Below are 24,321 nucleotides of genomic sequence, written 5' to 3' on the forward strand. Positions count from 1 at the left end.
TAATGTTTATAAATACATAAGGGGTGAGTGTCATGAGGATGGAGCCAGGTTCTTCTTGGTGACAACGGGTGATAAGGGGCAATGGGTGCAAACTGGAACACAGGAGGTTCCAGAGGGGAAACTTTTTCACAGTGAGGATGACAGACACTGGAACAGGCTGCCCAGGGGGGTTGTGGATTCTCCTTCTCTGGAGACATTCAAACCCGCCTGGACGCCTTCCTGTGTAACCTCATCTGGGTGTTCCTGCTCCAGCAGGGGGATTGGACTAGATGATCTTTCGAGGTCCCTTCCAACCCCTGACATTCTGTGATTCTGTGAACTGAATAGTTTCTGATTTATTTATGCCACATATGTCACATATATATGATAACATCCCAGACATAAAACTTAGTTTTGAATTAACTTTTTAATGCATTGAGTTTTTTCAAACGACATTTGAACATCCGATCTCCTGTTCAGCCCTATCTCAGATCCCATCTGATCTTCCCCACAGTCAACACGGAGCTGCCAAAGACATCGGTGTAGCTGACTCATTTCCTTCTCCAGTTTTCTGTCTCTCTGTCTCTGTCCATGCTGCCTTCTTGCCACCTTTCTATTTAGATCTTCCCCAGACAGTTTATTTGTGATCTCACAGACACATGACTCAGCTGTCTCCACCACCCACATGTTTAAGATGAAGAAAGTGAAAAGAAAAATGGTGACATTTTCTATGGGAGTGTCAGAACATCCTGCCTTGTCTGCATTTTTTTCCTAAATAGTTCAGACAGAAACACTTGGGTTTATTTTTTTTTATACAGCAGTAACATAAAAACCATTAGTAGTAATAATTGAATTACTTCCTAGTTCAGAATGGTCTAGAAATGTGGCAGTTGTATGCAGCATGCATGTTGCATCCCTGTATGTTGCATATATACATATTCCTTCACACCTTGTGAGTATACAAAAGAATGCTTCTCATGAAACTGCCTACCTTAGAGAGCTTATAGTGTGAGGCTTATGGACTTTTTTTTCCTGTATTTCTTTATGTTATCAATATGTATAAAAGCCATGGCTTTCATACCAGTCTAACAAGATGTTTCTGTGGAATGGGATATGCTGGCTGAGGCAGTGGGACTTCGTCACCTGAGCCCTGGAGAGTATAAGAACCTCTGGGCACTAAAAGCCTGCAAATCAGAGTAACTCTTCAGCAAAAGAGGGCACGATTCGACTCTTTCACGAGAACATTAGCACAGTTTCTAAGGACCTGTTGGTAAGAATGCTATCAGTAAGTAAACCAAGCTCCAGTACTGATCGCATATTTGCAGGACTTGTTGCATTTCCCTGCAGATTTATTTCACTGCTTCACCAGGATCAAGCATCACCACATTTTCCTACCCGCTGGGGATTTTTTCTGTTGACAGTAAGGAGGACCATTCATTTGTAACACCTCTTGCTACAGTAACTCCAGTCATGACTGCAAAGGCAAGGTACCCAAAGCAGCTGCACATCAAAACCTTAAAACAAGAAGCTGATAATACTGTGACTTACTTGGAAAGTTCATTCCCCTAGAGCAAGAACACAATGTTCTATTCTGGGAAATAGCTGTTTCCCCAAAGTGTTCCTCTTTGCTTAATGCATTTGCTGAAGGATAGGACATTATCTGCCTACGCATAAAATGCGGGAGTGGTGTTATTTCTCCAATTTGCATTATTCATCCAGAACAAGAAAGCTTTTCTTGTCAAGAGGAAGCTTGTTGGGCTGGCTTGCTCTGTCTATTATTAATAAATAACTGAAACATCATTTTAGTCATCTAAACAGAGAATGATGCATTTTATTTCTTTAAAGGCCAGAGCCAAGTAAATAACCAAAAGTTAATTTTGGTAAAAAAAGAATACAGTGGAGTCTACAGAGCAGCAAGTTTGTTACAACATGTTTTTATCTGCAGAAAGGTAAGGGGGAAAGGATACTGAATCACTACTTTTGGAAAATGTCCTTTTTGAAAACAGGAGGGCATGAAAGGCAGACAGGAGAAGGCCAGGATCAAGCCAGAACAAGAACAGAGCCGGGCAATGGACGGCAGAATTGGCTTTCGGGTGTTTACTGTTACATCCCTTCGTGTTGGACTCTAGCAGCAGCAGGTTCCCCAGCAGTCCATAGAGTGATACAATAGTTTGGGTTAAAAGAGACCTTCAAAGGTCGTCTAGTCCAATCCCCCTTCAATGAGCAGGGACATCTTCAACTAGATCAGGTTGCTCAGAGCCCCATCCAGCCTGGCCTTGAATGTCTCCAGGGATGGGGCATCTACCACCTCTCTGGGCAACTTGTCCCAGTGTTTCATCACTCTCACTGTAAAAATTTTCTTCCTCCTGTCCAGCCTGAATCTCCCTTCCTTTAGTTTAAAATCATTACCCCTTGTCCTATCATAACTGGCCCTGCTAAAAAGTCTGTGCTCATCTTTCTTATAAAACCTTTTTAAGTCTTTTAAGTACTGGAAGGCCACAACACGGTCTCCCCGAAGCCTTCTCTTCTCCAGGCTGAACAACCCCAACTCTCTCAGCCCATCCTCACAGCAGAGCTGTTCCAGCCCTCTGATCATTTCTGTGGCCTCCTCTGGCCCCTCTCCAACAGGTCCATGTCTGTCCTGTGCTGAGCAACCAGAGCTGGGCACAGGACTCCAGGTGGGGTCTCACCAGAGCAGAGCAGAGGGGCAGAATCACCTCCCTTGACCTGCTGGCCACACTCCTGTTGATGCAGCCCAGGAAAGAATTTGCCTTCTGGGCTGCAAGTGCACATTGACAGCTCGCATCCAATTTTTCATCCATCAGTACACCCAATACAATATGGCTTATAGGACTGTGACATTTGGAACTGATGCGCTTAATATGCAAAGTCTTCTGTCTACATTTTGCAGAAACATAAATTTGATATCCCCCAGCCTGCCACAGAAACTAACTGCATGGGAGTTAATTGCTTTTCTTTTTGGCATGCTATATTTTAACACCATTTTACTATTTTGCTTTACCTAATTAATTCAGAGCTAGAGCTTAAATATGTGGGAAGAAACCTGCAAAACCAAAAAATGTAACTCTTGTCCAATATTATTAACTGTAGCTTTGCTGGCAGTCAAGAGAGACTAGCAGGGCTTTTGTCCCCACACTTGTACCTGCTAATGTAGAGGTGCAACCTTCCCAGCACAGCTGCAGCAGTCACATCCATAGCAGAAACTTCTGGAAGTATAAGAACAGGACTATTTCTAGCAGTGGTGACATCGAATTGTGCCACTTTGGAGAGTTTGGCCAACTCTAACCTAAATCTATCTCTCCACCAGTTTCCCTTCAGTAGTGCTGAAAAAAACCTTTGTAAAAGTGGTTGGTATTTAAAGAGGTAAGAGAGTTATAGGAAGTATTTATAATTATTATCTGATACTTAAACATATGAGTTTAGGATAAACTGTGTTGGACAATAATTTTGTTCCTAACATGTCTGCCTTCTGTATTTCCAACAATCTGGTGTACATATGTGCTTTTGTAGTTACGGTTGTAGTGATATGTGGCAGTGACATTATGCCTGCTAACGAATTGTTGTGCCAGTTTTGCATGACACACATGACAGCAAATGATTGGATCGATGAACAGCCTGCCTCAGCCTACTTGCACCAGCTTTCCAGTGGGAAGTCCCTTCTGTTTGACATTAATGTCACAGTGATTTACTGTGGCTTTGACGGTAGCTGTGAATATTCATGTGCTCTTATGTATTTGTACTTTAGAAGGTGCTGAACTCAGGGATTACAAGGATTACAGATGACTACACTTTATTTCTTCAGAAAATCCGGGAAATCTATTAAGAGAAACAGCAAATTATGCGATGCATTCATAGAAATTATGCAGAGTATGACAATTTAAGCAATAGCTTTAAAAACCCCAAAATTCAGCTCAAGTGCATAAATCCAGGAGTTATGCACTCACCCTAAAAATGAAATATAGACATTTCCCTGCAGTTCCATTTGATATTCAATACTTCTTTAAGAGGTGCTAAAAATGGGGTTTTTTGTATTATTCCCTCAGCACATACGTTTTTAAATGCATTGGGTGGAAATAAGTAAATCTTTATTTTATGAAAACTATGGAAAAGGGTAGAGTGCAAACATGATACAGTCTTTATGTTCCAACACACATAGATGCTGATGACTGTAGTGGCAGATCTAAATCTATGGTGCACACAGGTCATTGCCTCTTCGCAAAAAATGAGTAAAATAAACATGGGTATGTCAGAAGTCATTCTCACAGTGAAGTACATCCAAGTTTTTCTGTCTCAGCAGAGAAAACACCTGTGTGGGTCAGTTGCTGTGGCATCCTCTTGGAGTTGCCCACATCTCAGCTGGTAATTTCAGGGGACCAGAGCACAGTAACTCCAAGGAAGTCTCTCTGCTCACCATGGGCAAGCCACCAGAGACACTTTTGTACCTTTTTTTTTTTTTTAATATATTGCAAGGAAGATTTCTTCTGTGTCTCCATCCCAAAAATTAATCCACACTTTTCATATTTTAGACAGAGATTCAACTTATCCTTGGTGCCATCTCAAGGCATATCAAGGATAAGAGGGTCATTAGGGGCAGTCAACATGGCTTCACCAAGGGGAAGTTGTGCTTGACCAACATCATAGCCTTTTATGAAGACATAACGAGGTGGATTGATGATGGCAGAGCAGTGGATGTGGTCTACCTTGACTTCAGTAAAGCATTTGACACAGTCTCCCACAGCATCCTCACTGCTAAACTGAGGAAGTGTGGTCTGGACAATTGGGTAGTGAGGTGGACTGTGAACTGGCTGAAGGAAAGAAGCCAGAGAGTCGTGGTCAATGGGACAGAGTCCAGTTGGAGGCCTGTATCTAGTGGAGTGCCTCAAGGGTCAGTTCTGGGACCAGTAATATTCAACATATTCATCAATGACTTGGATGAGGGAATTGAGTGTACTATCAGCAAGTTTGCTGATGACACCAAGCTGGGAGGAGTGGCTGACACGCCAGAAGGCTATGCTGCCATCCAGCGAGATCTGGACAGGCTGGAGAGTTGGACGGGTTAAAATTTAATGAAATATAACAACGGCAAGTGTAGAGTCTTGCATCTGGGCAGGAACAACCCCAGGTTCCAGTACAGGTTGGGGAATGACCTGTTGGAGAGCAGTGTAGGGGAAAGGGACCTGGGGGTCCTGGTGGACAGCAGGATGACCATGAGCCAGCACTGTGCCCTTGTGGCCAAGAAGGCCAATGGCATCCTGGGGTGTATTAGAAGGGGGTGGTTAGTAGGTCAAGAGAGGTTCTCCTCCCCCTCTACTGGGGACATCATCTGGAATATTGTGTCCAGTTCTGGGCCCCTCAGTTCAAGGACAGGGAACTGCTGGAGAGAGTCCAGCGCAGGGCCATAAAGATGACGAAGGGAGTGGAGCATCTCCCTTATGAGGAAAGGCTGAGGGAGCTGGGGCTCTTTAGCTTGGAGAAGAGGAGACTGAGGGGTGACCTCATCAATGTTTATAAATATATAAAGGGTGGGTGTCACAAGGATGGAGCCAGGCTCTTCTCGGTGACAACCAATGATAAGACAAGGGGCAATGGGTTCAAGCTGGAACACAGGAGGTTCCACTTAAATTTGAGAAGAAACTTCTTCACAGTGAGGGTGACAGACACTGGAACAGGCTGCCCAGGGAGGTTGTGGAGTCTCCTTCTCTGGAGACATTCAAAACCCGCCTGGACACCTTCCTGTGTAACCCCATCTGGGTGTTCCTGCTCCAGCGGGGGGATTGGACTAGATGATCTTTCGAGGTCCCTTGCAATCCCTGACATTCTGTGATTCTGTGATTCTGTACAAATATTTCCTCATCACCACCACTCATAGCTACACTTTCCATGTCTGTAGAAAAATGTCAACTTTAACTAAAAAAAAAAAAAAATTGTCAGATTCCAACTACCATTTCAAAGTTGTGTCAGGATGTACCAGTCCTCCATGTTGATGTTTTTAAATAACTGCGTATTAATACATCTGCCTGGGCAACCAGTAGCATAGCTACAACTACTATCTATGGTGAATAAGACCTAAAACCACAGACCTGGCTGAAGAGAAATAAAACACCAGCCATGAGACAAATGTTGTTCACCCCCATCACTGCCTGTCAGTTGGGTATTGCTGATCTTTTGCTTCATTTTTCTATTTCATTAGCCTTGGTGCCTCCTTCTTCTGTCTGACTTCACTGCTGTCTTGCCCTTCATCCCAGACCCTGTTTTGCCTGTGTGCTTTAAAGCTGCTTGACCTTCAGTCTTGCACCTTTCTGTGAACTTGTGCAGCAACTGTTGCAGGACAACGTTTATTTAGATATGGGCAGACATTTCCAATGACAAGGGACATACTAGGGCAAGACAGATCTCCAGAAGAAATGTCTGCCCGTATCTAAATAAATGTTGTCCTGCAACAGGAAGAAGGTAATAGTGTTACATCTGCCATGCTGAGAATGCTTTAGTGAATGTTTTCACTTGTTCCTTTTTCTTATGAAAGCTTCCAGCCCAACACAGAGAAAGGAGCCAGCTGCTGGAGCACCAGATACAACGTGGAGTGAAATGTGAACGTTGACAGGACACAGAATTATCTGAACAAACAGGTTTTTTAACACACCTCCGTACTCTTGAAGGCACAGTGGGAGTTGAGACGACTTTCATCATCGTGAAAGTTCTAAAACAGTAGCAGAAACAGACCCCTTTTTGCTGCAGCAACTTTATTATCCTCCTCTTCTACTCTTTCAGACATTTTTGAGGGGAAAGAAACTAACAGAGAAAAGAAATGGACAGATGATGGTAATTCTGGCCTCAACTGGGCAAGCAGGCTTTCACTGGCCTATGAGCACAGACATCTTCCACTCGGCCTCTAGAGTAGAATTAGCTTCTGAGAAGTTTGTGAAGGCAATCTTGCATCGCAAGTGTTCGATCTTCTCATTTTACCTCCTTCCTGCTCTCCCTCACTCAGTTGCACAGATCCTTGTCCATTAAGCAGGGGATTCTTAAAGCAGAGGGCTGGCTGGTGTGATGAAGTATGGCGAAGATACCTATTGCAGCATTTCATTACTGTGGGTGTGACAGAACAAAGCCTTATAAAATTGGTCTTCACTGAGTGCCCAAATCTCTCTTCACAAAGAGCACAGCAAGTCGACACCAGAACAATTTCTGGGCTCCGAATCACGTTTATCCACCATGAATGGGATTAGCTTGATTAATGAGATAAACAGCTAGAGCAAAGGTTAGGCCGAATTTTTCTTTCTTCTTTGCAGTAGATAAGAGTTAGGTGTCTTGTAAATGCCGAGGGTGCTCTGGCAGATGCAAGGCTCATAAACCCAAACAGGTCCTATGATTTATTAAGAGTCTAATCAAGGCAATTAAGTGATGAAAATGGAGTGAAGGCTGCAAAGTAAAAGTCTTCCTTTTCTGCTCATCTTGCATAATGTAAGCATATGTACACAATGAGGAAGAAAAAATTCACACTGTCTGGCAATCTGATATATCATGGATGTGTCATTGTTTGTTGATGTCCCCAAAGAAAGAATTTTGCTAGCCTGGGTGTGTCAGCAGTAAGGAAATAGAATCTGTATTTGCTATTCTGCTTATTGCAAAGAGATCTTTACTATCAGAAGCCAGTCTCCCACACACTCACCACCTGAACCGGTTCCTCCTTTTCTTTCCCAAACCAGAGCTTTTTCTGTTCTTAGCACTCTTGTTTGTGATTGCTTTGGACATCACAGGGGGCAGATATTTTGGAAAGTCTTTTGGAGTATGGTTTCCCCAGCACCTTGCTGCATACCGGCTGGCTTAGGATTCGCATCTTGACGTTCCAAAAGACAGGGAGAAGACAGGGTATACACCGAGGAGGTAGAAAGGGAGTAGATGGGCATGGGACAAAAGAAAAACAGAAAACATTTTTTAGGTAATTAACTATACCTGTAGTATTAGTCAGCCTCTGGTGGCTCATCCTCCCAGTAAACCAAATATATATTTTTTTGTTCTATTCAGTCTAAGTAATTACATACCCCTGCTTCATGATCTGTCTAATTTATTTCCCATCGTTACTTTTCAGATGGAACTTTCCATAGCTGAATGGTTTATAACTTCAAAATTTTCACTCTGCTTCGATTCAAAACCTCATCAGCTCACCTTTGATTGCCCCAAAGCCTCAATTAATCACTTAGCACAGGGCCAGTGCAAACTTTTTAAACAAAGTAACTGAAAATAAAGTAAAAGCAATTTGTCTAAAACTGTTTTTTTCATTCTTATGCTCCAGAGAGACTTCTGCAGATGATGCTACATAACCATTTTAATAATTAACAAGTCACTTTAGTATACAGGCATGCTTTGGTTGCCATGTTAGTCACCAGATAGCTATAAATTAGAAAAAAAAAAATGCCCTTATCAGCGTTTAGAATTTCAGCAAGCACTTCATGATGTTATCAGCACTCCAATTTTCTTCCCCAAGATTAAAAACTGGAATAATATATGGTCTCATGTCACAAAATTATCCTAGAATTCAGGTAAACTGTATCTTGGTTGTCTTTTTTTAAATTATTTTTTCCATTAATTTCCTGAATATATCTAGACATTTGCAGATCTAAACATTGTTTTAAGCGTCTCAAGTACCTGTTGGAATAATGTTTTGGACAAAGTAGTTGAAGTGCTTATCCAAGAAACAAACCACAGAATCAATCTGTCAGATTTGATGAGATGACTCAGATATTATCACCACTAGCAGGAAAACAACAAACCACTTAAAAAGATAAATCAGGTTTTTTAATTGTAATCTCTTTATATGTAGCAAAAAAATAATGCATATCTCTTACATTAACAAAATGGTGGTTCTTCTCCTTCTTTACATTTTTGAATGCATTATCATGCCCCTAAGTGCTATCTAAAAAGTTGCTTTCAAAAAGCAAATGTCAGCCATTCTATTCTTAGGATCTAAAAGGTATCCAAGCAATGAGGACAATGTGGTTTTATATGTTGGTCTAAACCAGGTTAATTCTTTAAAAAATGAAGTTATTGCTTATCCTATGGCCAAACAGTCTCTTCACCCACTCAAGAAGTAAAAGAACCAGTAACTAGGAAAAAAATAAGCTGTATAAGTATGGTATTCTTCAACTGATGAAATGGGACGAGACCCATTATAAATAAAAGGTAACTAGGCAGTTATGTTGCTGTCATCTGGCCTTCCTGATGGGCTGCTTTCAGCCTGTATTTCATTAATTTATTATTGGTATAAATCTATTTTTTTACAATTGGGATGGGTTGCTGTGCCTTTTTATTTATAGTGAAAACTATTTTCTTAATCATGTTGTTAAAAATAGCTTCATGAATGGACAGGAGTACGTATAACAGAGTGCAGTCTGGGTTGGGGTCATCAACAGATTATCTCCAGATTATCTGGATTATGTGATTACCCCTGTGAAATGTAGGTGTGTTACAAATTAAAAATTAATCAGATTTTACAAAAGCTATTATTAAGTCAAGATAACAACTGTTGGCCTACATGTATTTAAGTCATGATGCATTTTAGTGTGAATTTCATCATTAATACAGTGAAGAAGCACGGAAATACTAGTAAAACTCAAATTCTTAAACTCTTTTAAAAAGATCTTGCACTGCCAGTACCACATAGTCTTGGTGTAGGGGTTGTTACCCAGTTCACTCCCAAATGAATTTCAAATATGTCTTTATCATGACCATCTCCCCCTCCTCCAACATTCCTCTGACAGCTTTAACAAAGACAACTTCATGTTCACTTGGCAAGTTGGAGCCTTGATTCTTCCTGGAATAGAGTGCAGAAAAAGTTCCATGTGTTTCTGTAGCTACACAAAATTCAGTGCAATGGCTGAAAACTGTAGCAAAGAGAAAGTACTCCTCTGAATTTCCTCTCATGAACCAAAATGCCCATTCCATGAGACCTAATGCTCTGACCAGAGGAAGCAAGACCATTCCAGGGGATATTCTGAGAAAGTCTAGCACATAACATAGCCCTGTTCACCAGCAGCCAACTGCAAGACCCCCTGACTTCTTTGCGTTTCTTGGGAAGAAATAACTTTACAAAAATGTAGTGAAGGTACACTCCTGCATTGTGCACTTATCCTAGAATCTATACACACAGACATTGAAATCCTTCCTGTATCTATCACATAATAGAAGTTATCCTTTGACTGGGGGACTAAAAAATAAATCGAAACACAAATTCAAAATTAAGTCTGAAATTTGCTTGCACTCTTCACCAGGAACATGCTGCACATTACGACGGCATTGCTAGAATTAATTCTCTGAAAAGCATATGTACAGAAAATGTAAGCATGGAGATAGACAGTGTTGCTCTGAATGCACACTGTGGGACCCTAGCCCACTAGAGGAACTAAATTAAAATGCTGACTTAGAAAAGAACTGTCAAATTTAGTTCAGTCAAATTCACATTAAAACAAGTGTGAAATCAATGGAATCACTTAGAAAAAGAAGTTGAATGAGATACGAAGTATATGAAAATAATATTTCTCTGTTCTTCATCATTAAATACTCCATGTAAAGGGAACTGTACTTCTGCCCAAATAATTGCTGCTCATAATCTACAGGTTAGCAAGGTCAATACAGAAACACTAATGGATTATAACGGAGACAATTTGAAAGCTCTTCTGGGCATGCCTAATAACTCCTTGCTATTTGTAACTTACCTATGTGTGATTTAGGATTTCATTATTTGTAATGCAATCTAATTACCATTTACATCCTTGTCATTTAAGATTCTCTCTATTAATTCTTTTAATGCGCATGCTATCTATGTTTTTGGCAAAATAACATTCACATCCTCAGATGTGATCATTAGGAAGTACTCCGTCAAATATGATGGCTGTCAAAGCAACCTCAGAAGTCCTGGGAGAGACTGAGAGCATCACAGGTGGTTCAGGATGGGTTTTATCCTGTGACAGTGGTAATGAAATTCTGAATTATTTGTCCACTATTACACCCAGTACTGAAAAGTGTCTCCCCACCTCACGGCCTTGCAAAAAGCAGGTTGCAACTTTCTAGTTATTTAAGGTTGGAAGTCTTCTCTAGATTTTAGTAAATTATGAGCCTTCAATATGCAGCATCATAAGCTGCCTTAAGATATTCAAGTATATACAAGCAGCTGTTGACACTCCTATGGAATTTAAAAATGCCAGCACACTAGTGGATATATGCAGAATCTTTCATACTTGACTCTTTGTACATAAAAAGTCTAAGGGCCTGGCCTTTATTGGCATATTTTTTATGTTTTAGCTTTTACAGGAAGAAAGGAACTTATATGCTTCACCATTATGAAACATTAATAACTGGAAAGAGAACATCATTGTTATACAACAATTTCTGTAATTTCTTACATTGTTGCTTTCATGATCAGTTTTTTTATTAAAAGGAAAAATGCTGGTAGGCTTTCTCTGTGGTACTTAAATTGTGACTGTGGATAGGGTTACTGATGGCATTTCATGTCACCAGCATATATGTCTACAGGATTCATTACTCAGTTCATGTCTGCTCTTTTATGGATTTCATCCAAGAGATGCTTGAACACCGAGCTCTTGAAATGTCTCCCTTGTGGTAGTTCAACTGCACTGAGCTGCATCAGCAAATAGCATTGACGCTCACGAAGGCAGCAACTGTTACATTCCAGCACAGTTTGATTTAGTGCAGAATTTTTATAGATGTATTCAGCTGTAACCCTTTTCTATCCATTACTTAATGCAGCTATCTCTAAAAATCAGTTTAATGGAGTTTAAAAGACTCTGGTTTTGCTCTTGAATTTTATCTCGCAAATATGATAAATACCAGCATAGTTATGGTCCATCGGGTGAAGAAAAATCCAAAGGTGTCATACCTTTTTTTAAGTCATGCTTAACTGCTTACAGAAAAATTGTTAACAAGATTAATCTTAATTACCAAAATATTTTTAAAGTTACTTCGAAGTAAGTAAGGTGAGGCACAGGACCTGTACACAGCTGAATTCTACATCTGTATATTAGTTTCAGTGATGAACTGTGGAAACCAAAAGCCATTCAGTAAACCTGCTGCATGCATAAAGTTACTTGTGAGTGAAAATTTGGGCATGAAATCATGGAAACATCATTGAATACTTGGCTCTAAGCTTTACACTGGTATGTCAACATGCAGTGAATATAAAGCAGGTTAAAGGAAGAGGTCAGTATACTGCTAGTTCACTAATCAGCCACTGGCCTCTTACCAAAACAGCACTCAAATCTCATTAAACTACTCTTTATCTAAGTGGGGGAAGAATGTGCATCAGCTGCCTTCATTGAAGGACAAATGGAATACAAGTGTTAAGGCTCTTACTGCTCTCAGTGATGAAGGGGAAGAAAAAAATGTAAACACAAATAGCATCTGCCAGGTGCTATGTTGTGATAGTTAAATAACGGACAACACTGGAAGCAAAAAAGACAATGACTGAAATCTGGTGACAGGTAAGAATGAAGAGTCCTCAGTTTTGTGGTTAAAAAGCACAGGTGTCAGAACTGAGAGATTAAGTTGTGGTTGGTAGCTGTCCCAAGGACTTCCTGGGTGATGCTGCCAAGTCACCTAGTCAGCCATTTTCTGAATTCTTTATTTAGACAAGCTTGAAAAAAATGGGATACAGAAATTATCTGCAGCTCAGAATATCTTGCTCTAATTCTAATTAACGTCCTAAAAACAGGTAGTCTCTAATGCATTAAAGGTTAATGGACATCAAGTAGAATCTCTATTCGCTCAAGGTTCCCCACTTGCAAGATGTATACAGCTTCAGGTTAACAAACACAAGCCCACAAACATTACAGGAATTGTCTTCACTGTCTCTTACTGTAGCATCATTCCACTCAATATGTATAATTTCAACTTATATTGCCTGCCTTAGAAACACAAACAGGTTTTGGTGACCATCCTTCCCTTATAACCCCTCCTCACTGCTGACATCACTGTAGAGGCTGATGAATTAAATGCGCAGAGAACTGATGCTCCTCTCGGTCCAGTATGATCATGTAACCTCTCTACTTTCTGTGGCAGTTTGTCCTACCCGAGGACAAGCAGTCCTAATTGATAGAACCACAACTAAAAGAACAACTTCCATTTGTAAAACTCACCCACAAAAGTGAGAATATGCAAGACAATGCCCTTAAAAGTCCACTACCCATATGAACAGCCAAGAACATGCTACTCCATTCCTGTTTTCTTCACTACCCTTTCATGCTCAACGGAACATGTTCTACCATGGTATGAACTTCCAATGCACTGTATGAGCATCAAGGCAACATTACAATGTGCATGTCAATGATCATTCACTCATGGATTCTGTTCCAGGAAATTACTAGTTGTGCTGAACTACAAAATTGATGCACTAGAGGTGGGGTATTGTTTAGGAACAATCTCAAATTATGTACTTCAGGTTAAATAATGAAGTAAATCCTGTTACGGTTGATTTCAGAAAAAATAGTGGCATCACATTGTTACCGAGAAAAGCACAGCAATTGTGAAAGGAATGTCTTAAATGCTGAAAAAAAAAAAGCTAATTTTCTACAAACAAGTCCATAACAAAAACAATGCAAGAAAACAATTTGTAAAGTAGAGCCTTTGCTGCAAAGAAGGCTCATGATATCCTTGGCTGTATTAGGAGGAGTATTGCCAGCAGATTGAGGGAGGTGATCCTTCTCCTGTACTCAGCACTGGTGAGGCCACACCTGGAGTACTGTGTTCAGTGCCGTACCAGAGACATAACGCAGAGACCAGCAAAGGGCACAAAGATGCTGAAGGAACTGAAGCATCTCTCCTATGAGGAAAGGCTGAGAGAGCTGGGACTGTTCAGCCTGGAGAGAAGAAGGCTCAAAGGCACCTTACCAATGTGAATTAGCATACAAAGGGAGGGTACATGGGAGACAGGGCCAAGCTCTTTCCAGTGCTGCCCAGTGACAGAATCAGAGACAATGGTCACAAACTGAGACACAGAAGGTTCCTCCTGAGCATCAGGAAACATTTTTTTTAACTGTGAGAGCGACTGAGTACTGGCACATGTTGCCCAGGGAGGCGGAGGAGTCTCCGTCCTTGGAGATATTCAAAAGCCACCTGGTCATGGTCCTGGGCAACCTGCTCTAGGTGGCCCTGCTTGAGCAGGTGAGTTGGACCAGATGTTCACCAGAGGTCCCTTCCAACCTCAACCATTCTGTTTATGCTATACATTATGATTTGAAAAATACCTCCAAAAGAAAATAAAGCCATTTCTTAAGTTTATATGGGATCATATTATATAATGTATTCAGAACGGAGATTTTTCTCACCTAGAACTGCCATATACTTCTTTCCTTGACAGCAAATGAGCTATCCATCAGTTCTAAAATTCAGCATACCGAGTGAATGAACAAAACAATTATTTAATTGGCTTACTGTACCTAAACACATTTTCGTGTTCGTAACATTTTTTTTTCTAATTTATACAGGAGTTTTATATTATTTTTCAGTAGGGTATAGCACAGTGATAAAAACGGTAAATAAGTCTTGAAGAATTATATCTATAAAGAAGTCATCAGCATAGCTTTAAAGAAACAAAAAAGCATTTATTCAGCTGGGCAGTGATATAAATCAGAATGTAACTTTATTTTGTGGGAAGAGACTTCAGTAATTATTTCTTTTTTAATTGCTATGGAAGTGAAGATGTTTGATGACTATAAATGTTATTTGAAGATGACAGACAGAAACGATGCTAACCTCCATGTGCAGAGTTGGGAAACAAATATGTTCACTAATAGATGATATTTCTTATGGAATAGGTGTGTTAATTGTCAAGCTCTGCTACTGCCCTGTTTCCCCAAAAATAAGCCTGGCATGATTTTTCAGGATTCTTGAGGATGCTCAAAATATAAGCCCTACTCCAAAAGACCTAGTTACAGTTCATGAAAAAAGTCAATCTAAATAGTGTCCCGGCAGCTATACATGTAAAAAAGTAATAAGTTTTGGAGCAAAAATTAATATAAGACCCTGCCTTATTTTCAGGGAAATAGGGTAGCTGCTGTCTAGGGAAATTATTTCCAGACTGAAACCACTGATGATCTATGTGGTCATGATAGTTGGTCATAGACATATAGGGAGAAATATAAACCAGCAAAAAACATAATGTGGCATTTAAAAATGTAATGTTAAACTGTGTAAAAAAAAGGCTGCAAGAAAATTTGAGATTGGGCAGAAGTCCATCAGTTCAAAAGAGTTCACAGAAATGCCAGGAAATTGATACAGAGTGTAACGTCTGCAAAATTATTACAAGCTCCAATGTAATTTGATGCCCTTTTATGATAAAAGGAGATAAATATAAACTAAAGACACAATCTGAATATGACAGAGCATGGAGCACTTAGAGAATTTCTTCATGCAGAACCTCTTGGGACTGAGGACGACCCATTAAGAACTTGGAAAAGAGAAATAGGGTTTCACAGCTTTGAAAGAATTCACACAAGAAATTTCAGTGTCTAAGTGTTTTATACTTATATTAATTTTTAATGGCAAAAAAGAAATCCAGAATTACAAAATTTTGCCTACTGTGGCTGCTCGTTTTTCCTTTCAACAACCAACACTCCAAATAGCACTGGATGAAGATTACAAGAGACTTTTATTGTAGGCCAATGAAAGAGAGACACAGACTCTGTACAAAAATAGATTAAGAGTATAGACTTTCTCTTTGTAAATGAAAACATCAGCTAATAACACAGTGCTGCTGAGACTGAGAGATATAAACAGCTGACTTTCATCCCTTACGGTGCACATTCCTTCTCCCAACTCCCACATGTCCAAGGGAAGTGTGCCTGGCACAGGACAAATTACCTCTCTGAGAGCCCGTGTCTGCCTTCCTGGAATATTCTTTCCAACACTCAGGCCTGGAGGGAGAAGGCAAGGGAAGAGGACCTCAGACACCATGTCCTGCCCACTCCTCCACCTTTGAGATGGACAGGAGAACTAACAATATTCCATACCCAAAGATACGCAAAAAAAAATAAAAGGACATTGTTTAGTCTCCATCCCTCCTTTTACATCTTCAATAGGATCAGACACAATTTGGTCACAAACTGTGACAGTATTATGGCTTTCAAACTTCAACAGTGAGCACAAGGAAGGTTGTGCAATAAATGTGTTTAGTAATCTCCAAGATGATTCTGGCCAGCAGTCAGAATGCCTCCGGGAATCAAGAAGCAATATATGCCAAAATAAGAGCTCTTCTGCCATTCAACCAAAATTAATGCCTCAAATACTGTAAATTAACTTAGCTCAGATAATTTTCGAACTGTGAGGTTTTTTCAGGCTCATCTCTGATATTTTACAGGGTGATATTTTGTCCAGGAAAGGTGAGTTAATATCTTTCTAAACATGTTTCCTTAGCAAGAATGTTTACAGCTTGTACTGGAACACTTTCCAGGGATGTTTGTCCTTTGATAGATTTCCAATAACTAAGTAAACACAAGTCCAATTCCTCATTCTTTCTTTCAGAGAGTTAAGGAGAGAGAGCAATTTTTTCTCTCATGCCTAACTTGTTCATCATTCTACCTTTATTTTTTTTCTCTATATCAGCTTTGAATTCACTGTGTTCAATACCCATTTTTACTGGGAAGAAAAAAGAGTGAAGCTTTTTAAATAATACTGATGATGCCTTGCTCAAGAGATGACATTAGATTTTTCAAAGGTGGCTGTAACAGCAGTACTGTAATCACCCAGAGTTCCTTTGGAATAATTTTTCTAAGTTAAAGATAAGCATTTTACTAAATATTTGACCTCATGATTATATCTAAGTTGATATTCCCATATTTAAAAAGTTGGTCCCTTTGAGAAATCCAGCTCTTTGGCCTTTTGGTCTCCATCGGGCAGAGAGTGAAATCCTAGCACCATATAAAATGTGGGAATGCTGTCAACGCTTTTGATGAAGCCAGAGTAAGTTAGGGATGATGTCATAATTGTATATTTACTACACAACTTTCCTGGTTATATAGACCTGGATGTGACTCTGATATTGTAATGTATTTTAAGCTGTAATCGTGAAACACATAAAGTTTCTTCCTCATACCAGTAAATGTTACCAAAAAAATAAAAACAGAGGAGAAAAGCAAGTTAACCTCATTTGTAATACTGAGATGTTTCATAATAAAGTTCTTATACTTAATGCAATTTCTATTTGTCATGTCATCATTTTGGCTTTTAGTATTAAGTTATTTACAAATATGACTTGCTGGAATGCAAGCAATCAATTTCACTATTTTTATGTCGTCACAGCTGAGCACTTTGGGACCGTGTATCCTAATGGATCGGTAATTGTATTTCTTCTCATGCATACCATATAAAAGGGCACATAGAAATCACAGCTGTGTCAAAGCTAGCACAAATCTAGCAGACCTGATTACAGAGGGAATTTGGTGGGTTTCTATCACCTAGACAAGGATTCATTGCCATCTCGTTGAGTTGTGAGAAAGAAATAGAATTCTATTATTTGAGAAAAATACTGCAATACATATTTTTATCAGGACATTTTGTTGCACATACAAGTGTGTCCTTAGGTCTCCCTTGCACCCAGACCCTTGAAGCTATTCCTGATCCCTTTTTAAAGGACCCAACAGATATGGTTTGTGTGTGCAGCTTCCAGATATCACACAAACTGATAATAACTTCTGCAAGTTCTAGGCCTACCTTTCCCAAAGTCCTTTTATCCAAAGACACTCCGAAAAATTATTGATATTCCACAGAGTGCTTGTTCGGCCCCCCAGACTTGTCACTACCTCTCCTTTGCCCATCCAGCTGTGCTGCTGGTGCTGTCAGGACTTCCTCCCAACCAGGCTCACCAGGCAGGCAGGACCCTGCATCAGCATCCCAGCCAGGTCCAACCTGGCTCCCCCGCACACCAGAGCCAGGATCACCATGCAACAACAGCCAGGCTGCTTCTTCAGGGCCAAGATGGCTTCACCAGGTGCACTCCACTCCTCAGCATGTGGAAGGTGGTGCTTTAGGATATAGCAATTCGTAAGAACTGAAACAAAGGAGCAACAAAGTAAATTATACAATACTTTATTCTAAGAAAGAACTAGGTAAATTAAAAGAAAGAGAAAGCTGGCAGTCCCCCTTCTCTTTCCTTTCTTTGAGTCCTTTTTATTCCCAACGCCACTGCTCATACATCTTGAAGACAACTAATATCCCCACTATTTTTTTCACTCCTTTGTAACCCTTCTCTTTCTCCTAGTACCTTTTCTTTCCCTAGTTCTTCTCCTCCAAATTTTTTCATCTAGCTCAAGTCAGCCAGTCGCTAACCACTCGTAGTACTTCTTTTCTGTCGACCTCCAGCCCTGCTCTCTGGGAGAAAACCCACACACAGGCTGTCACAGTTGCTTCCCTGGTTAATATAGTCACCAGTGTCGCTGCTGAAAACAAGAAGAGGGGCTTTCAGCACTCCTTTGCTGCTGTTGCCTTCACTCACTATAAAGACAGAAGCAGTCTATGCCTGTGTCTCTACCCTACTCTTTGTGTATTTTGTCATCTCCACATAAAAAATCTTTGCCTGTTAGGCACTTATACCTCTTCTGCTGGTTCTACTACTGTCACTTTTCCACTCACAGGAAATGAGTAGAAAACCTTTTTAAAACACAGTGCTAGTGGCAACGGCTGACAGTGTAACTCATCCAACTTCTTCAGGTGATCTCCAAATAATTCTGTCTATTAATTCCTTCTGTTTCCAGATGGAAAACTAGTAGCTTTATGAAACAGGAATCAAACGGTATCTTACTATCGAAAAAACTTGGCTGGCCAACCAAGAACAACATTAAGATGATAGAAAATGTTCATGAAGAGTTTTCTGTTAAAAATGGTACCTGGATAGACAATCCATCTATTATGTCTGCAACTGCCACCAGCCTTGGTTTACATGTTGATGGCCCAATTCACACAATTTTCATTTATTTAACAGACCAGCTTTTAAACTTTCTGACCTTCAACCTGCCCAGTGAAAATACATCCTTAAAGCATATATTTAGCTGGGTTTAATTTAAACACATTTATGTCAATATACTTTTACCTTTACTACAGAGTATTTATAATTTTAATTCCACTTAAATTCTACTTGGCATTCTATGACTAATCTCAGAGAAATGGCTGGTGTACATTGCTTCAGGCAATAACAGCTTTAGTTGCTACTACTAAATTTATCTTCAATTGTGAATCAAAACCTTTAGGAAGGTACCTTATTCCTTTGTAGCGATACAAAATAGAAACTGACTTGAGATAGATCTCAACAGCTAACACTAAACACCATCTTGCCTATATGTAGTCAAAATATTTTTAGCTTAGCAAAACATGGATCAAATCCTCACAAGCAGTGACCCAAATACAAAAAGTTCATCTGTCACTTCTGTTAACAATGAGATCTTTCAGTCCCTAGCTTAATAGAGATAGTTCACGAACTTCACTAAAAAGAAGTATTCCTTGGATAGGCAACATAGAAGTGATATTTTCATATTCTTGTAGACCAGGATAATAGTAAAGCCATGAATTTTGTACATACTGAAGGCTGATGGAATATTTTGTCTATGAAATTAATTAATCTTTCATATGAAATTAATTAAATAATCTGTGATATTTCTGTCTGAGCAGCAACCCCTGTTATTCATGTGTTTCTCGCAGTTAGTGATCAGGTATTTGCCAAGTTATTAATCTTACTTTGTTCTCACTTACAAAGCATCCAAAATATGCAAACCGAATATTGTTGAACAAATCCTGCTATATTTTATTAGACTAACTATACACAAATATATATTTTATTAACTACTTAAATCTTTCTTCCCCCTGTCCATCCATCCATCTGTCTTATTCTTGTTATTGCCTTAATAACAGTGTATTAATGCAAATACTTATATTTGCACCTTGTTCTCCCTTCTTAGGACAGCAGTTTTCTGACAGATTTCTCATTTTTGCTCGGTTTTTCATCTCAGTTATTTCTTGTCTAGGGAACACAATAACTGCTAGTACTCTAGCAGTTCATCAACATTAAGCAAGAATACAAATCCCAGATACCAGATGATTGAGATCATTTAATAATTTTGGTTTTCCCTGACTTTGATGGCCAACAAAACAGTAATATTCACATTTTAATATGGTCCATGACCATCTGAGTTGACATTTCACTGATACGAATTGGACAGTAACAGCTCTTCCATCTGTTATTTTGAAATTTGCAAACTCAGGCAAATATCACAACACCTTTACATTAATTTCAAGGTTTTATTCAATAATAACTTTAAACTTACTTACAAATAGAAAAGAAAAAATTGAAGCAATCACAGAACACACTATCACCATCCACAGAACACCTTGGGCTGTTTCCTATTTCTCTGTTCAACCAACAAAAATTCAGTTAAGTGAATCTTTGTAAGCTAGAGAACAAATCCGTATGGGAATGACATAGCTTCCCTATGACTAAGAAAACTGTTCTTGCATTCAGATGACTTATCTCCACTACTTGATCCTGCCAAGGAAAATCAGAGGCTTAAAAGGCAATTGATTAGGATAACGAATGATAGTGAAAATAACCAAATCTACTCCTAAAAAAGAGATCTGCAGTCACACATAAAGAATTGCAGTCTCCAATCAAAAGGAAGATTACATATATGTCTGTATAACATGCCATTTAGAGATGGTTAAGCTGGTTCCAAATAAACTTCGGCATTGCCTAGTGTGGAACTTTGTCTTTCTCAGACAAACTTATTCTGCTGAGGTAAATTAGTTACTGGTTTGCTATATGCTGTCATGGTTAGGCTGTGTTTGGTACCCTGGTAACTCACCATCATGACAGACTGCAGTGCCTCTATATTCCAAATGCAGACAAAGTTAGTTTTTCAATAACTCATTTCCTTCATGCATTCTTGATAGAACATCAGCCCCATCCGAAATGGACCACCAGAGAAGAACATTCCTTTGAATGGATGATGACTTTGATGGACCCCTTCAGTGGACACTGAGTGTGCCTGCAAAGCAGAAGCTGTTTAAACACATTATGCTGCTGTCTATTGTTAGAACAAAAAGGAAATATATAGTTTTATTTAGGTACAGCAGCCTGGTATATCAAGTCTGAAGGTGTATTTCAATGAATCCTAGCTAGCTACTGAAAATGCATCACTTGTTTATAACATTTCATTCTATTAAGACAATTCTGAAGAAAGTTGTTAGGAAGTTAGTACTTTGTGTTTAGCTTAAATCTGATTAAAGTCAGGCAAAGCTAACTCTCATCTTTCAGTCTTCCATCCCTTGGTCTCTAGCCAGTGAAAGGACACACTGGGCATGGATTGTTTCCGTTGTGATGGCCACTAAAAAGACTGTTCTGCAACTGGAGATTGCGAAGTACAAAGGCAATGTGTCCACACTGGCTTCCCTGTCACATTTAGCAGAAATACTTGAGTAGTTGATTATGGCACTTTTGTAGTTTTCTTGTACTATGAACTGGTTTAAAATAACCACAGTAGGAACTGGGATATGCAACATAGCTTGAGTATTTCTAGTTCTCTCTCCTACCTACTAAAGCCTCTATGTTACCACCAGCTCTTTCCCACATCTTTGCACTGACAGCAGGGCCAGAAACAGTATTATGAGTCTTGTTTCAAATTACTCATGTGGGACAGACTAGCCAGTATTTTGGTACTGATAAACTGGCAGTACATCAAACAGGCAGAAAACATGCCTTCCTTCCACCCCTTCCAACATTTCCTCATTAGTACAGTCTCTCTACCTGGCTTCATGCTGTCTGTCACAAGACATGAACTTCATTATCTTCTGGAGACCTCCATCAATCAGTCATATTTGACTGCAGCTGACCCACTGTTGGGGTTGAAAACTCCTAGAAAAAGAATAGCAGAGAACTGGGCATCCAGGCAGAACTCAGGATCACGTAAGCATCATTTCAGGAGGAAAGCAGGCCAGGATTTGACTCATGTCATAGGAAATTAAGATAGGTATCTCTTGTGAATGAACTACAGCATGAGAGCTGTGGTTCCCTGGATTCAAAATAGCTGCTGTATATGCAGTGTCTATTTACATCTTGTATCTTGAGTTTTGTGCTTTAAACATAAAAAGTAAAAACATTAAATGGGCCCATTTTGCTTACCTAATTGTACATCTTGCAAATGTTTGCCACATATCACCATATAAATTACATAGTTTATACTGTGTGAATATATTGTAAATGCATTTTTATTGCTGTACTGTTTAACCTCTTTTTGATTGGAATATTTGTTCTGTTTCTTTCAATATAATAAAGTATTATTAAACAATTTCAACAATTCCTACCAGCAGCTTATACTCTGACCTGTAAAGTTTCGCATTTTCAATATGAGATTCCACGATTTGGCTCTTATGTAATTTTTCTTGGCCATAGCCTCTGCAAATAACACATTTTCATCCTAACACTGTGGCATCTTTCTTACAGTACCTGTGGTTGGCACATAGATCACCAAAGCTGGAGATAAGCTGTAGGACTTATGCCTCTGCACCCAGGAAGGCTGAACTGGAAGACAGTCCCACATACCTACTTTCATGTTAGCTGAGTGGCTGGGTTTTATTGTGAGAGTGTGGATATACAGTAATTGTTGCAGGTATAAGTATCAAGCTATAACTCAGTGTAGTGTAACTAAGTACAGTCTATAACTACAATACAATCTGCTCTAACATTATGCAGTAAATTAATACCTGAGAAAAATAACAGGTATTTAATTGGACTGCGTGGGTAGGGTTTTTTAGATGGGGAAGCAGCCTTTTGAATGTGCACATATAGATCTTCCAGCACAAGGAGACCGAGACATAGTACTGAAGTGCTAATACTTGCAAGATCACCAGACAGGTCTCAGGAAAATCATCAAATTGGCAGAAGCGTTGGAATAATAGATGATGGACTTGTTGCAGCTATAAACCTCTGGTGTTCAGCTCAGTCATATTTTCAAGTTTTGGTCTGGAACAATGAGGGTTAGAAAATTATCTTTAAAATAAACCAAAAATAAGTTTTTTAAAAAGTCTAAGTAGCCTGGCACAGTGCTAGAGCTGACATAACATAGCAACATTGTGGTGCTTAGACAAATGGCTGGGAAAGCAGATCTTCTTACGGAAGACACTGTCGAGGAATTTTGGTTGTTGTGAAATCATGGTGGTGTGCGGGGGGCAGGCGGTGTAAGTGCATACCTAAGAGGCAGGCAGAGAGGATCACCTGGATGAGGACAGTGCCTGAGAGAAGACCGCATCCCCAGAAGCAGGAGATGCACAACAGGACCATAAGCAAAGTTACCAGCTCTGAGTTTGTCTCAAGGCTGCGTTTTTCTAAATGCTCTGTAAGCTTTAGAAACTAGGTAAAAACAGTTAGCTTTTGCTGTTTAATAAAAAAGTATCTATTGCTTACAGTCAAAGACATAGGATTTCAGCATAAGTAGATTGCTACTGTGACTTGTTGGGGTACCCATGTTCTCCAAAAATCAGGATTATTTTACTGGTATGCAAAAAGACTGAATAATGTGAAGAGTCAATACGTTTGGTTATTTCACATCTGCACAGAGATGGGTAATAGGTGGTAAATCCACAGTGCTAGCAACCCTTGGCTATCACATGGTTAACATTTAAATATCCCAGGCAAAGTTATCGGTACTTTTACAATTATGCTTAGCCACCCGTGTTCCCACTGGTTCTCACAATGACCCTTCTCTACTTGAAGTTACAGCGTCTTCTCTTTTTACCGGCATGTTCCTTGAGGAAGGGGCTTTTTGTGATACGTGGCTACACCTACCTGAGGGTAGGATTTTTACTACGTTAATTAGGGTAGTTCACTCACAGTTCAAGGGATTCTCACTTCAGCTTTATCACCGACCTTGTTCCCTTCATGCTTGTCTTGGTGTTTCCTTGCTTGGACAATTAACGGTGTCACTCTGTTCCTCCTTTCAGGGCCATGAGCGGGCTCTTCCCACTTGTGCCTCCTTGAGGGTGGCGGCGGGCCCGGGGCAGCCGTGCGCCTCAGGATCGCCCCTGGACGAGCGCCGGGGCGGGCGCGAAGCCTACGTGCTGGCGTGCCTCCGCTTCCAGCGTCCCTCTCCCTGCAAGCCTGGGAGAGGCCGAGGGCGGGGGCCGGGGCCGAGAGGCTGGGTGGGGCCGGGCGGCCATTTCGCTGCCGTCTCCATCACACCCGCGGCCCCGGGCCCCAGACGAGGCCGCTGTTGCCAGGGTGACCGGCCAGTGGCGCCCCCGCCCTCCCCCGCGCGCCAAGCCCCGCCCCCCGGC

At 40.1% G+C, this 24,321-nt stretch overlaps 1 long non-coding RNA gene across 1 annotated transcript; it reads right to left on the reverse strand.

Annotated features, from left to right (window-relative positions):
- Positions 1 to 17,161: 17,161 nt before the first annotated feature.
- Positions 17,162 to 24,132, reverse strand: LOC136002281 (uncharacterized). Its single transcript, XR_010607892.1, has 4 exons — positions 23,915 to 24,132; positions 21,797 to 21,904; positions 20,856 to 21,038; positions 17,162 to 18,055 (listed from the first exon to the last, which is right to left on the reverse strand). It is a non-coding gene; the product is annotated as an uncharacterized LOC136002281 (long non-coding RNA).
- Positions 24,133 to 24,321: the final 189 nt, after the last annotated feature.

The sequence above is a fragment of the Caloenas nicobarica genome, chromosome Z, assembly GCF_036013445.1.
Source record: "Caloenas nicobarica isolate bCalNic1 chromosome Z, bCalNic1.hap1, whole genome shotgun sequence".
NCBI classification, from domain to species: Eukaryota; Metazoa; Chordata; class Aves; order Columbiformes; family Columbidae; genus Caloenas; species Caloenas nicobarica.